The following is a 12,462-nucleotide window of genomic DNA, read 5'->3' on the forward strand; positions in this document are numbered from 1 at the left end:
GAAAATAATAACTTCTTTTAGCATCTCCTAATTGTTACATCTTTGTAAGTTCTGAGTAAGTTTCTATGGATTTATTTTTCTCATAATTATGGGTCAGATTTTCCTGCATCTTTGATTGACCTATGCATGTAACTACTACATGACTAGAAAGTTAAAACAGATTTATAATTTAATTATAGTCAAACCCATAAATGAATAAAATTTTAGTTTATATTAATTTAAGGTGACAAATGATGTGATTTGTTTGAAACTAAGTAGGTACTGATTTCTCAAGTACAGGTTTGTTTTAGTTTGACTGTTTTATGCTATGTGATAACTCATTTCTCCCATTAGTTTTCTATATTTGAGCCCCTGAGAAAACTTTCATCTGTGCAATGCACCATGATGTCATTTCAGCCTGTATTTAATTCAAGTGCATCATTTACATATTAAGTCCACCTCTGGTGGCAATTATGTGTACAACTATGAATATGAAAATATTTTGACAGTACTTAGCTGTTAAATGGGTATCCAGATAATCTCATATAGGCTTATATTAATTTTTAATAATAATTGAACTGGAAAAACAAAATTTTTTAAATTCTTGTAGAGAATAGGCAATTTAATATACACTGCTTTAATGCAAGACAATAAAACTCTTCTCAGTTGGTAAGCCAAGCTGAGAAGCTAAAGCTGTGTTTGAGCCAAGAGTTTCCTAAGAGAGAATTTCTACTTTGCCCAAAGGATTGGTAATGGGGAAGAAACAGAGAGTTAATTGTGATGCACTAAAAAACATACCTGCATGGAAACGGACTTTGGCCCAGTGGTTAGGGCATCCGTCTACCATATGGGAGGTCCGCGGTTCAAACCCCGGGCCTCCTTGACCCGTGTGGAGCTGGCCATGTGCACTGCTGATGCGCGCAAGGAGTGCCGTGCCACGCAAGGGTGTCCCCCGCGTGCGGGAGCCCCACACGCAAGGAGTGCGCCCGTGAGGAAAGCCACCCAGCGTGAAAAGAAAGTGCAGCCTGCCCAGGAATGGCGCCGCCCACACTTCCCGTGCCGCTGACGACAACAGAAGCGGACAAAGAAACAAGATGCAGCAAATAGACACCAAGAACAGACAACCAGGGGAGGGGGGGAAATTAAATAAATAAATAAATCTTTTTTTAAAAAAAATTTAAAAAAATAAAAATAAATAAAAATAAAAAACATACCTGCAAGAGGAAGGAGTGGGAAACTCTAAAAGAATAACAAAAAATATCTGCCAGAAAAAAAGCACAGGGTAGAAAAGATAGTGTGACAGCAGGGCAATGAAAGGAGAAAAATAGGAGAAAGAGAAGCCCAAGAGGGAGAATCCAAAGAATAGTACTGTCTGATGGAAAAAACAAAAATAAGGAAACAAGGGAAAATTAGATTATCCAGAATCTTTATGGATATAACAGGAGTGACAGAAAAAGCAGTATGTCTAGGACAGGAAAAGAGAAGACACATCAGGCAAAGAAGTGCCAAGATCAGTGCACCTTTTCCCAACAGTCACAGTGTGCATCTGGAGCACAAACAGGACAGACTCAAATCCTCTCAGAGGAGGCAAGTTGATTTTTAGGTTCTGCACTGGATCAGCCTGTCTGGGAAACTAAGTCACTGGGGTCCTCCTACAGCAAGAACTCAGTGAGACAACAAAAAGAGAGTACTGTACAGTGTTTCCTTTTTGCAGGAGACTTCTTTTACTTTCAAGGTCTTGTGTTTGCTCCAGATTTCCTAAATGCTCTCCTGTTTGACCTGTAACTTCTCCATGACTTCTGGCTTTCACTGATTTTTTTCTCAGTGTGACTTGAGAGTGCTCCTTCAGTTTTCATGCTTCATTTTGGGCCTTTACATTGGCTTTCTTGGACCTGCTGAATTTAATCTTGTTTCTCCTTGATTCACTGCTTCCTGCCACTTACCTAGGTGAGAAAAACAGTCTCCCATCGGGCAGAAAGGCCCACAGTACAGAAAGGAGCAAAAGGGCATTCAAAATAGCTATATTCCTATGGGCAAGGTCCTTATAGAGGACCAATAGCTAAATTGAATGCCAAGAAAAGTATCTGTTCAGTTTTAATTACAGGCCCTTTGGCAAGAATGCATAACTTGGGGCTTTAACACTGAGCAAAGCCGACTGAATGATATCAAGAAAGCTTGAGAAGAAATCTCTAAGGCTTATGCCTCAGAATCCCCACTATGTAATAAAAGTCAGTTGTCTACATAAACCTAAACAATGTGTGTTCGAGTGGACAACATGGGTGCCAGAAAAGTGAGATAAAGTGGGAAAAGGCAGGAATTGTGGCTCTCGGTTTTTGATAGGACATCTTCCCCCTTTGTATTCTCTGGTGGTGACTGAGAATGGGAAACCTGAGACAAATCAGGGGTAAAATGAGATGTCATGCCCTATTTCTGCTCAAAGCCTTCTTAGGAATTTAGTGTCATTCATTTTTCTTACACCCCACTTTGAGGTAATTATCTTCAGGGTTAGTGTGACACAATTTCAGTTCCTCATCACTGGCCATTCTCCTTCCAAGACAGAAAGTCCACTGAGGACACTCAAAGGATTTGTCTGATAGGGCAGTATGCAAGGGGCAGGTCCAAAGACTGTTCTTAGTTCAGGAGACCCTGCAGCTGCACAGTGTAGACTCATTTCATTTCACCTGAATTAATCACCATTTTATCTGTCTTTATTCAACTGACTTTTTAAAAATTGTCCAAGGAAGCAGAATTATTAATGGCTTTTATCTCAGCATTGTGATTTTGTTTTGTGCAAGTTATTTAAAGGCTTTCACTTAGTTCATAATAGAAATAGGAATCTAGTATAAAATTCAAATAAATTTAGAGCTGGAAAGGACATCAGAGATTTTATTTCTCTTTATTTTATGAAAAAAGTGAGGTATAGAACAATTGAATATTTCAACTCAGCATAATTCTGTAAGAGTTAAAAAATATGTATTTTTCCCATGGAAACTCTAAAGCTCCCTCTAGAGAGCTTTAGTTAATGCACTTGAAGTAGACAACTAGTAAGTGGTGAAGCTGGTATTCAAACTCAGATCTGTCTCCACTGCCTTTAGAGGCAGCTGTGATATGGTGGTGAGAGAGCAATCTAATACCAGAGCCGTTATGTCGGGAGGTCTTTCTCATGTCGACAGAGAACTGTTCTGCTTACCTAGATTGGTCATGTGAGTGCAGTGACTGCTGTATATTTCATCAATGCTAACCAAAGGCAAAAAGGACTTTGTGCTGTCTGTCTACTTGTGTTTTTGGAATCTGATTCTATTGGCAGAATAACATTTGCACCTTCTTATTGCTGAGTCTTACTTGAACTCTTCCTAGCTTTTTCTCAGCCTTGAAGGTTCCTGTAAATCTAGAGCAGTGTTCTTTAAAGGATGTTTATGTGAACCACATAAACTAGAGTCACTCATTTGGGATCTTTAAAAATATATACAGGGAACGAATGTGGATCAAGCAGTTGAGTGCCCGCCCCCCACATGGGAGGTGCCCGTTCAGTTCCCGTTGCCTCCTAAAGAAAACAAACAACAACAAAACAGACCAAGTGCAGACAACAAGCAAAAACAACAGATGAGTAAAAAATACTAAAAAGCACTGAATTGTACACTTTAAAAATGTGTGAATTATAAGGTTTGTGAACTATATATCAATAAAATTATAAATATATATTCCGGGGTCCCACCCAGAATTACCCAGATTTTCCTTGGGAGAAGAGTGGGCTAGGATTTTGCATTTTTATAAGTCTCCCTGAAGATGCTTATGTACGAAGAAGTTTGAGAGTCACTGAGATAACAGAGAAAATGGACATTGGCTGAGATTGCAATAATTTATGCCTGAGTGATTGGAATATAATAGAATTTAAACTCTGACTAAAATCACAAGACCCTGCAAGCAATCATCTTAGTCAAGAAACTATACAGTCAGGAGTGCCGTTTTTAAATTAGCTTCATAATTTATTTTAATATATTTTCCAGGTGCATGATAATTTGGAAAACAGGAAAAAGCTGAAAGAAGAAAAAAATTTTATGCTAATCCCCATTAAGCAGAGAACTATTTTCTTTTCCCAAGTTTAAGAAATTTAATGTAGATATAAAGCTTGCATTGTTTCCACTTTTTTCTTTTTTTAACAAGTCAATTTTATTGATACACATTAATAAAGCACACAATTCACCCAAAGTGTACAATTAGTGGTATTCCATATAATCACATAGTTGTGCATTCATCATTTTGATCATTTTAGAACATTTTCATTATTCCAATACTAATAATAAACAACAAACAAAACTCATCACCTCTCAATCTTTCTATGCTTCCCCTGCTATTCTGTTTCTGTCTCTCTAGTTTATTTGTATTTATATTTTGTAAACTTAGTCTTATATATGCAATATCACCTATATTGATGTTTTACATGAGGTTTTACTATCTTATACAGTCCCACGTTACAGTTTTTAGCTTTCTTTCTAGTAATGTACATGACCTTAGAATTTCCCTTTCAAGCACTGTCATACCCATATAATAGCACTGCTAGTTACAAACATTATAATGTGCTTTCACCATTTCTATCTGTTTCCAAAGATTTATAAATAACCTTTTTACCAATTCTGCATAGATTAACCTTCAGCTTTCCATTCTCTACTTTCATTCTATTTTCTGGTGACCTGTATTCTAATTATTAACTCTGTGAGTTTACACAATATATTTAGTTTATAATAGCACAATCATACAGCATTTGACCTTTTGGATCTGGCTTGCTTCACTCAACATAACGTTCTCCAGGTTCATCCATGTTATCATATGCTTCTGACTTCAGTTCTTCTTACAGCTGCATAATATTCCATCGTGTATATACACCACAATTTGGACAATTCTCTTTCCAAGTCTTTTGCACCCCTCCCTTTTTTTTTTCTTGTTGTCTCCTCATTGTTTGTCTTCTTTAGGAGGCACCAGGAACTGAATCTGGGACCTCCCATGTGGGAGGTAGGCACTCAACTGCTTGAGCCACATCCACTCTTTTTTCCTTTTTTGAGGTACCCAGGCTGGGGATTGAACCCAGGAACTCATATGTGAGAAGCCAGCGCTCAACCACTGAGCTACACTGGCTCCCCTGAGTTGTTTTTCCCATTTGCTTGTTGTTTGTTTTTGTCATTAGGAGGCACTGGGGACTGAACCCGGGAACTTCCATGTGGGAAACAGGCACTCAACTGCTTGAGCCACATCCACTCCCCTTTTGCCCATTTTTAAATCAGGTAGTTTATCTTTTTATTATTGAGTTATATCATCTTTTTATATCTCATGGATATTAAACCCTTATCAGATATGTGATTTCCAAATATTTCCTCCCATTGAGTCAGCTGCCTTTTCACCCTTTTGACAAAGTCCTTTGAGATGCAAAAGGGTTTAATTTTGAGGAGATCCCATAAATCTATTTTTTCTTTTGTTGCTTGTGCTTTGGGTGTAAGGTTTTAAGAAACTACTGACCACAGGATCTTGAAGATTCCATTCATTTTCTTTTAGGAGTTTTACGGTTTATCGTTTTAATATCTAGGTCCTTGATCCATTCTGAGTTAATTTTTTGTGTAAGGTGTGAGGTAGGGGTCCTTTTTCTTTATTTTGGATATGAATATCCAGTTCTCCCAGAACCATTTGTTGAATAGACTGTTCTGGCCCACCTGGGAGGGCATGACAGCCTTCAGACAACTACTTTTAACCTACTTTTTTTTTTTCCCCAAAGCATATGGCAACATGGATGAACCTGGAGGACCTTATGTTGAGTGAAACAAGCCAGACACAAAAGGACAAATACTGTATGATTGCATTACTATGAACCAAAATATTGGGTAACATATAGTATGATTCCATTATATAAAATGTGAATATAAATCAATTTATAAAGATGAACTTTGATTAATGGTTATGTAGGGCTAGGGAAGACATCGTAAGGGGTGGGGAGTTTTTCTTTTCGGAGTAAAGAAATAATTGTAAATCTTTTTGTTATGATGAATGAACATCAGTGTGACTATACTAAAAGCCATTGTTTATACACTTTAGATAGATTGTATGATAAATGAATATATCTAAATAAAAATGCTTTAAAAATTAAAAAAAAAAAAAAAGAAAAGAAAGAAAGCTGGCTTTTCCTAACATAAGGATGATTCCAAAATGAGTTCCTTGGTCAGAAGCTGTATCAAACATCCGTAAGTACACAGCCATATTGGCAGAAGCAATATCCTGCATATGTTCTTTCCAGTGAGGACAACTGGCTGCTCCTCCATTGGTCATCTACCTACCATGTCCACCTGTCATGAGGTAGTCTGATGGTCTTTCCCAGGGAAACATGCTATGCATCACCACCAATCTCTACTGTTGGCAAGTTAGGTACTCCACAATGGCAACAGCCAGACTAGACTCAGTAAGGAAAGTCCTTGTGGTGGAGCCCGTGCACAACCTTTATCCCCACCACTGTGGTTACTCTGTGCTCATTCTTTAAGGTTAATACACATACCTCTTCCTTGTCCCCAATTTGCCAATCTTTTTTTTATCTGAGTCCCCAAGCATTCAACCAGTCAGTCATGATCTATGAATCAGTGTGTTTGTACTTCTGACCATCTCTCAATCCAGACAGTGGACAATAAAATTAATGCTTGAAGTTCAGCTCACTGGAAGGATTCTCCTTCACCAGTGTCTTGCTGGGCCAACCCTAAGAGGGGTTGTAATGCTGCAGCTATCGGCTTTCAGTTAATACATACCAACATATTGTGCAGAAATATCTGTAAATCAGGCCTCAGCTTTTTCTTCCTCAGCCAAGTGATGACAGGGAACTTCCCAAGAGGCTATAGACATGAGTTAAAAGGAAGAGTGTAATGCAGAAGTAGGTACAACAAAGACTGAGCCACCTCTCATGCAACTTGCTTATGTCCTCAGAACCTGCTTGTGCTTAATCTCATTTATACCATTTCTACTTGATGTTGGATTCTGATGCCTTCAACCAGACTTATGTGCTGGTGGCTCAGAAAACATCCAGTATGGGAAGCGGACTTGGCCCAGTGGTTAGGGTGTCCGTCTACCACATGGGAGGTCCCTGGTTCAAACTCCAGGCCTCCTTGACCCGTGTGGAGCTGGCTCACGTGCAGTGCTGATACGCGCAAGGAGTGCCCTGCCACACAGGGGTGTCCCTGCATAGGGGAGCCCCACGCGCAAGTAGTGTGCCCCCGTAAGGAGAGCCACCCAGAGAGAAAGAAAGTGCAGCCTGCCCGGGAATGGCACCGCACAGACAGAGAGTGGACACAAGATGACACAACAAAAAGAGACACAGATTCCTGTGCCGCTGACAACAACAGAAGCAGACAAAGAAGAACACGCAGCAAATGGACAAAGAGAACAGACAAGGGGGAGGGTTGCGGGGCGGGGAGAGAAAGAAAAAAAGAAAACATCGAGTTTGTTATGGGCAACTCAGATCATATGGTCACTAAATGTTCTATGACTCAGTGAGGGTCCAGTAGCAAACCAAGAGCTGTTTCTGAAAAGAAGAGTTATCTGTTTCAAAATCCTAGTGGTCTGTGCGTCTGCCAGTCTGACTGTTGCAGGGAGCTTCTGAGATGGCCCTCAATGACCCCTACCTCCTGTTGTTCATGCCCTCGTGTAATTCCTTCCCCTTGGATATGAGCTGGATTAGTGTCTTGCTTCTAATTAATAAATACAGCAAAAGTCAAAGTATATCACTTCTGAGGTTAGATTACAAAAAGATCCATACTTCCATTTTGTGGGCTCTCATCCTTGCTCTCTCTCTTTCAATCACTCACACTGGAAAAAGCAGCTGCCATATTGTGAGAAGTCCTATGGAATCCTCCATGTGGCACAGGAAGGAACTGAGACCTTCAGCCTTTTAGCCTGTGAGAAGCCTGCCAATAAACACATGAATGAGCTTGTAAATGGATCCTTCAACTCCAGTAAAGTCTTGAGATGACTACAGCTCAACCCTCTTGCAATACCATGAGCCAGAACTACCCAACAAAACTGCTCTGGATTTCTGACCAACATAAATTGTGAAATAAATGTTTGTTGATTTAAGTTGGCAAGTTTCGGTATAATTTGTTACACAACAACAAAGTAACAAATATCATGGCTATCCATGGATATATAAGTATTCTACACATTATTCCTTCTGAACAAGGAACTCGTTTCTCAGCTAAAGAAGGATAGCAATGAGCACATGTTCATAGAGTTTACAGATCTTACCATGTATAAAATACCTCAGAAAGAGCGGGTCTGATGAAACAGCTGACTAAAGATTGTTATAGTGCCAACTGAGCGATAGCACTCTGAAAGGTTAGGGCACCATTCTATAGGATTCCTGGAATCAGGAACCAATATAGGGTATTCTTTTTCCCAGAGCCAGAGTACATGGATCTGGGAATCAAGAGGTAGAAATGAGAGTGGCTTCTCACTATATGGTTAATTACCCACAAAATTTTGTTTCCCATCCCTGCACCTGGGATTGCTGTTGGTTTAGAGGTTTTAGTTCCCAGTAGAGGAATGTTTCCACAAGAAGTCATAACAATGGCTCCACTGATTTGGAAGATGGGACTTCCACTGTCCATGTTGTGTTTCTCATGCTATTGAAAAAACAAAGAAAGGAGGGATTATTGTTTTTGTTGGGCTATTGCTCCCCATTATCAAGGGTAAATTGAGTAGCTGCTTCAACAATGGAGGGAGGGAAGATCATGTTTTCTGAGGTACATTTTAGTACTATCAGATCTAGTAGTACAAGTTAAGGTAAAACTACAGCAACCCATTAAAGACAGACATCTTAGATTCAGGCCCTCTGAGAGTGAAGGTTTGAATCGCCTCCAAGAAAGAACTCCTTCTGGCTGAGGTGCCATTTGAGGACAAAGGGAACATACACAGGATAGCAGGTATGAGTACACAGGTCTGTAGCAGTTATGCAAATTTTCTTCCTTGCTTGTTATGTATATATATTTTTTTCTTTTCTTTTTTTAAAAAAGATAGATGACACAAAACGTTACATTAAAAAACATAACGAGGTTCCCATAAATCCTACTCCCCACCCAATCCCTGCTCTTCCCACATCTACATTTCCTTACATCAGTGAAGCACATTCACTGTATTTGGTGAATACACCCTGGAGCACTGCCACACTTCATGGACCATAGTTTACATTGTAGTTCACACTCTTCCCCCAGTCCATGCAGTGGGTTATGGCAGGATATACAATGTCCTGCATCTGTCCCTGCAATATCATTCAGGACAACTCTAACTCCTGAAAATGCCCCATGTCACACCTCTTCCTCTCTCTTCCTGCCCTCAGCAGCTCCTGTGGCCACCATTTCCATTATCAATGATACAATTTCTTCCATTGTAGAGTCACAACAGTTCTATAGTAGAATACCAGCAAGTCCACTCCAATCCATATTATATTCCTCCATCCAGTGGTCCCTAGGATAGCGATGTCCACTCCACCTCTAAATCAAGAAGGGGCTTACACTGGATGGAGTGGGGAGGAGTGTGGGCCATGGTGTGGACCGTTGTCTGTGGGGTGCGGGGGTGCCCAGGGATGTGCTTGCCGGGTCCAGTGGATGTGTCATGATGGTGGGGACGAGTGTTGTTGGGGGGGGGAGGGGGGGTGGGGGGGTGGGGTTGAATGGGACCTCACATGTATGTTTTTGGTGTGGTATTGTTACAAGGTCAACAAAAAAAAAAATAATAAAGGCTTTTTAAAAATAAAAAAAAAAAAAAAAGAAGGGGCTTAGATCCCACATGGCTGATGGACGTGATTCTCCTGCTTGCAGTTATAGACACTCTTGGTTCCCTGGTGTGGTGGTTCGTTGGACTTACCCAGGTCAGCTGACGGGGAGGTGTTATGTATATATTGATATATATTTACTTACTTCTCCCTCCCTCTTTCTGTCCCCCTTTATTTTATATAAGAACTGCTATTGGCTGTTAACGTTACCATTTAGTCTATATGTACTATAGACTATTCAGGTAAGATTGTGTGAAATAGACAAGGAATTAATATCATCCAGAGATGGCAATGGTGATTGTTAGATCTTTAGGTCTCCTTTTTGAGGAAGAGAGTGAAAATAGATTTCGTAAAAAACAGTTGCATCTTGGGAAGCGGACTTGGCCCAGTGGATAGGGCGTCCGTCTACCACATGGGAGGTCCGCGGTTCACACCCCGGGCCTCCTTGACCCGTGTGGAGCTGGCCCATGCACAGTGCTGATGCGCGCAAGGAGTGCCCTGCCATGCAGGGGTGTCCCCCGTGTAGGGGAGCCCCACGCGCAAGGAGTGCGTCTCATAAGGAGAGCCGCCCAGCATGAAAGAAAGTTCAGCCTGCCCAGGAACGGTGCCACATACATGGAGAACTGACGCTGCAAGATGACCCAACACAAAAAGACAGATTCCCGGTGCCGCTGACAACAGAAGCGGACAAAGAATATACAGCAAATGGACACAGAGAATAGACAACTCCCGGGGGGGAGGGAGGGGGTAAGGAAGGAGGGGAGAGATAAATAAATAATAAGTAAATGAAAGAAATCTCCCAGAAAACAAAACGAAACAAAAAAAGTTGCATCTTGTGCAAAAGGCAGAAGATGCTGTTGAGCAAGAAATATGTATTTGGAAACTAAATGACCAAAGTGATAGATTCTTTTGGCTATTTATCATCTCTCTGTCCCATCATGTTTGGGTGTGCAAACTATAATTACCAGACTCCCTTGCCATCTGGCCTTTGGTTAAGTCCTGAAAAAGGGAAGCCCTCAGTGGAACCTGGAAAGGAGAAGGGAGAAAGGACTCTTCTGCTTCCAGTTTCTGTCAGGAAGTCTCCTGCAACATACAACTATGTCTCTAGCTTCTAGTTGTTGTTTTTTTTAATTAGTCAAGGCTTTTTTAATGGAGTATATACAATCAACTTTCAACAATCTATGGCTAGATTATCTATGGCATGCTTCTCAGACTTCTTTGTGCACACTAGTGTCAGTTTGAATTTCGTGAAACCCAGAAAAGATTATATTCTTGAACTAATCTATTCCTATAAGTGTGTGTGGGGGGGATGGTCTTTGATTGTATTAGATTCAATTAAGAGACCCTTTGATTGGATCACTTTCAATTAGATTTCTTTAGGGCTTTTGATTGGGATATGTCAGTGAGGCAAGACACAGGTTGGGTCTCTACCGTCTTGCTGGGTCTTATACGAAACGAGAACAGAAAGAAAGAGAAAAGGAGCTCTGCCATTTTGACCCTCCATTGAGAGAAAGGGCTCCAGGTTTGCCTACGGCTGCAGAAAGACAGAGAAGCCGCAAGAGGCTCAAGGAGATGAGGCCCAGGGAGAGATGCCTCATTGCCCATAGCTGACCTTGAGGAGAAAATAGAGAGGGACAGGCCAACCCGCTATCTTGCCTCACCATGTGGCAGGACTCTTAGGATCTGCTAGTAACAGAACTTTGATGAGAAGGGAGCTCCGATGATGCCTTGATTTGGACATTTTTGCAGTCTTCTACCCCCTAATAAATTCCCTTTATAAGTGCCAATCCATTTCTGGTATTTTTGCATTGGCAGCCTTTGGCAAATTAATACAGTTGGAAGCTTCTTTATCCATGTCAGGTATCCAATATTTCCATCTTTCAAAAAGGAGGATCATTATTCCAAATATAATCTGTGAAAGTATAAGGGCCTGGCACATGTTAAACTTTCATTATTATTAACTGAATGAAGTTACTTAAATGTATATTTTGATTCTGCAGATCTAGGGTGGCTGCTGAGATTCTATATAACTGAAAAGGTCCACTAAAATGATGCTAATTTTCCATGGAGCATACTTTATGTAGCAAGGTCTTATATTTTCTTTTACTTCTGTAGTACTTTTCCGGTAACAACATAATTTAATCTAATATTGAAAGCTTCACATTGAGGCCTTTCATCACTGTGTAGCCCAAACCAAATGGCCCTCCTGACCCCCAATGATGAGTTGACTTCAAGATCATATGATGTTGTACATGATCTGAAATAGAACATGTTGACTTTAGTCAATTCACTGTCCAGAATTAATCAGGCTAAAGCCAGATTTCTTCTGAATCCTCATCTTCATGTAGTTTCAGGAAGGGATATCATGGTGTCAGAGGCTAGAAGGCTTGCTTCCACTGAGTTGGTATCTTCTGGCTGGCCAGCAATCTTTAGGGTTCCTTGACTTTTCCGTCATATGGCAGCATCTTCCCCTTTCTCTTCTGGGTTCTGTTGACGTCCAGACAGTGGTTTCTGTTTTCCTGACTGGGCGTTGAATGATTCAATTGCACTAGATCATAAATAAAACTGGGTGAAATATTAAATCAGTGTTTGGGCCATGACTGGCTTCGGAGAACAAACATATTGTAGAAAAGAAAACTCAAAATAAGCCTCATGAGTGATGTGGTAGATGGATCTATTTATGTGGTAGA

General features: G+C 40.5%; 1 long non-coding RNA gene across 1 annotated transcript; it reads right to left on the reverse strand.

Annotated features, from left to right (window-relative positions):
* Positions 1-2,856: 2,856 nt before the first annotated feature.
* On the reverse strand, positions 2,857-8,624 carry LOC131279701 (uncharacterized). The gene is made up of 2 exons (XR_009187116.2): positions 8,501-8,624; positions 2,857-7,910 (listed from the first exon to the last, which is right to left on the reverse strand). It is a non-coding gene; the product is annotated as an uncharacterized lncRNA (long non-coding RNA).
* Between the last annotated feature and the right edge of the window lie 3,838 nt (positions 8,625-12,462).

This window comes from Dasypus novemcinctus, chromosome 9, assembly GCF_030445035.2.
Source record: "Dasypus novemcinctus isolate mDasNov1 chromosome 9, mDasNov1.1.hap2, whole genome shotgun sequence".
Lineage (NCBI taxonomy): Eukaryota > Metazoa > Chordata > Mammalia > Cingulata > Dasypodidae > Dasypus > Dasypus novemcinctus.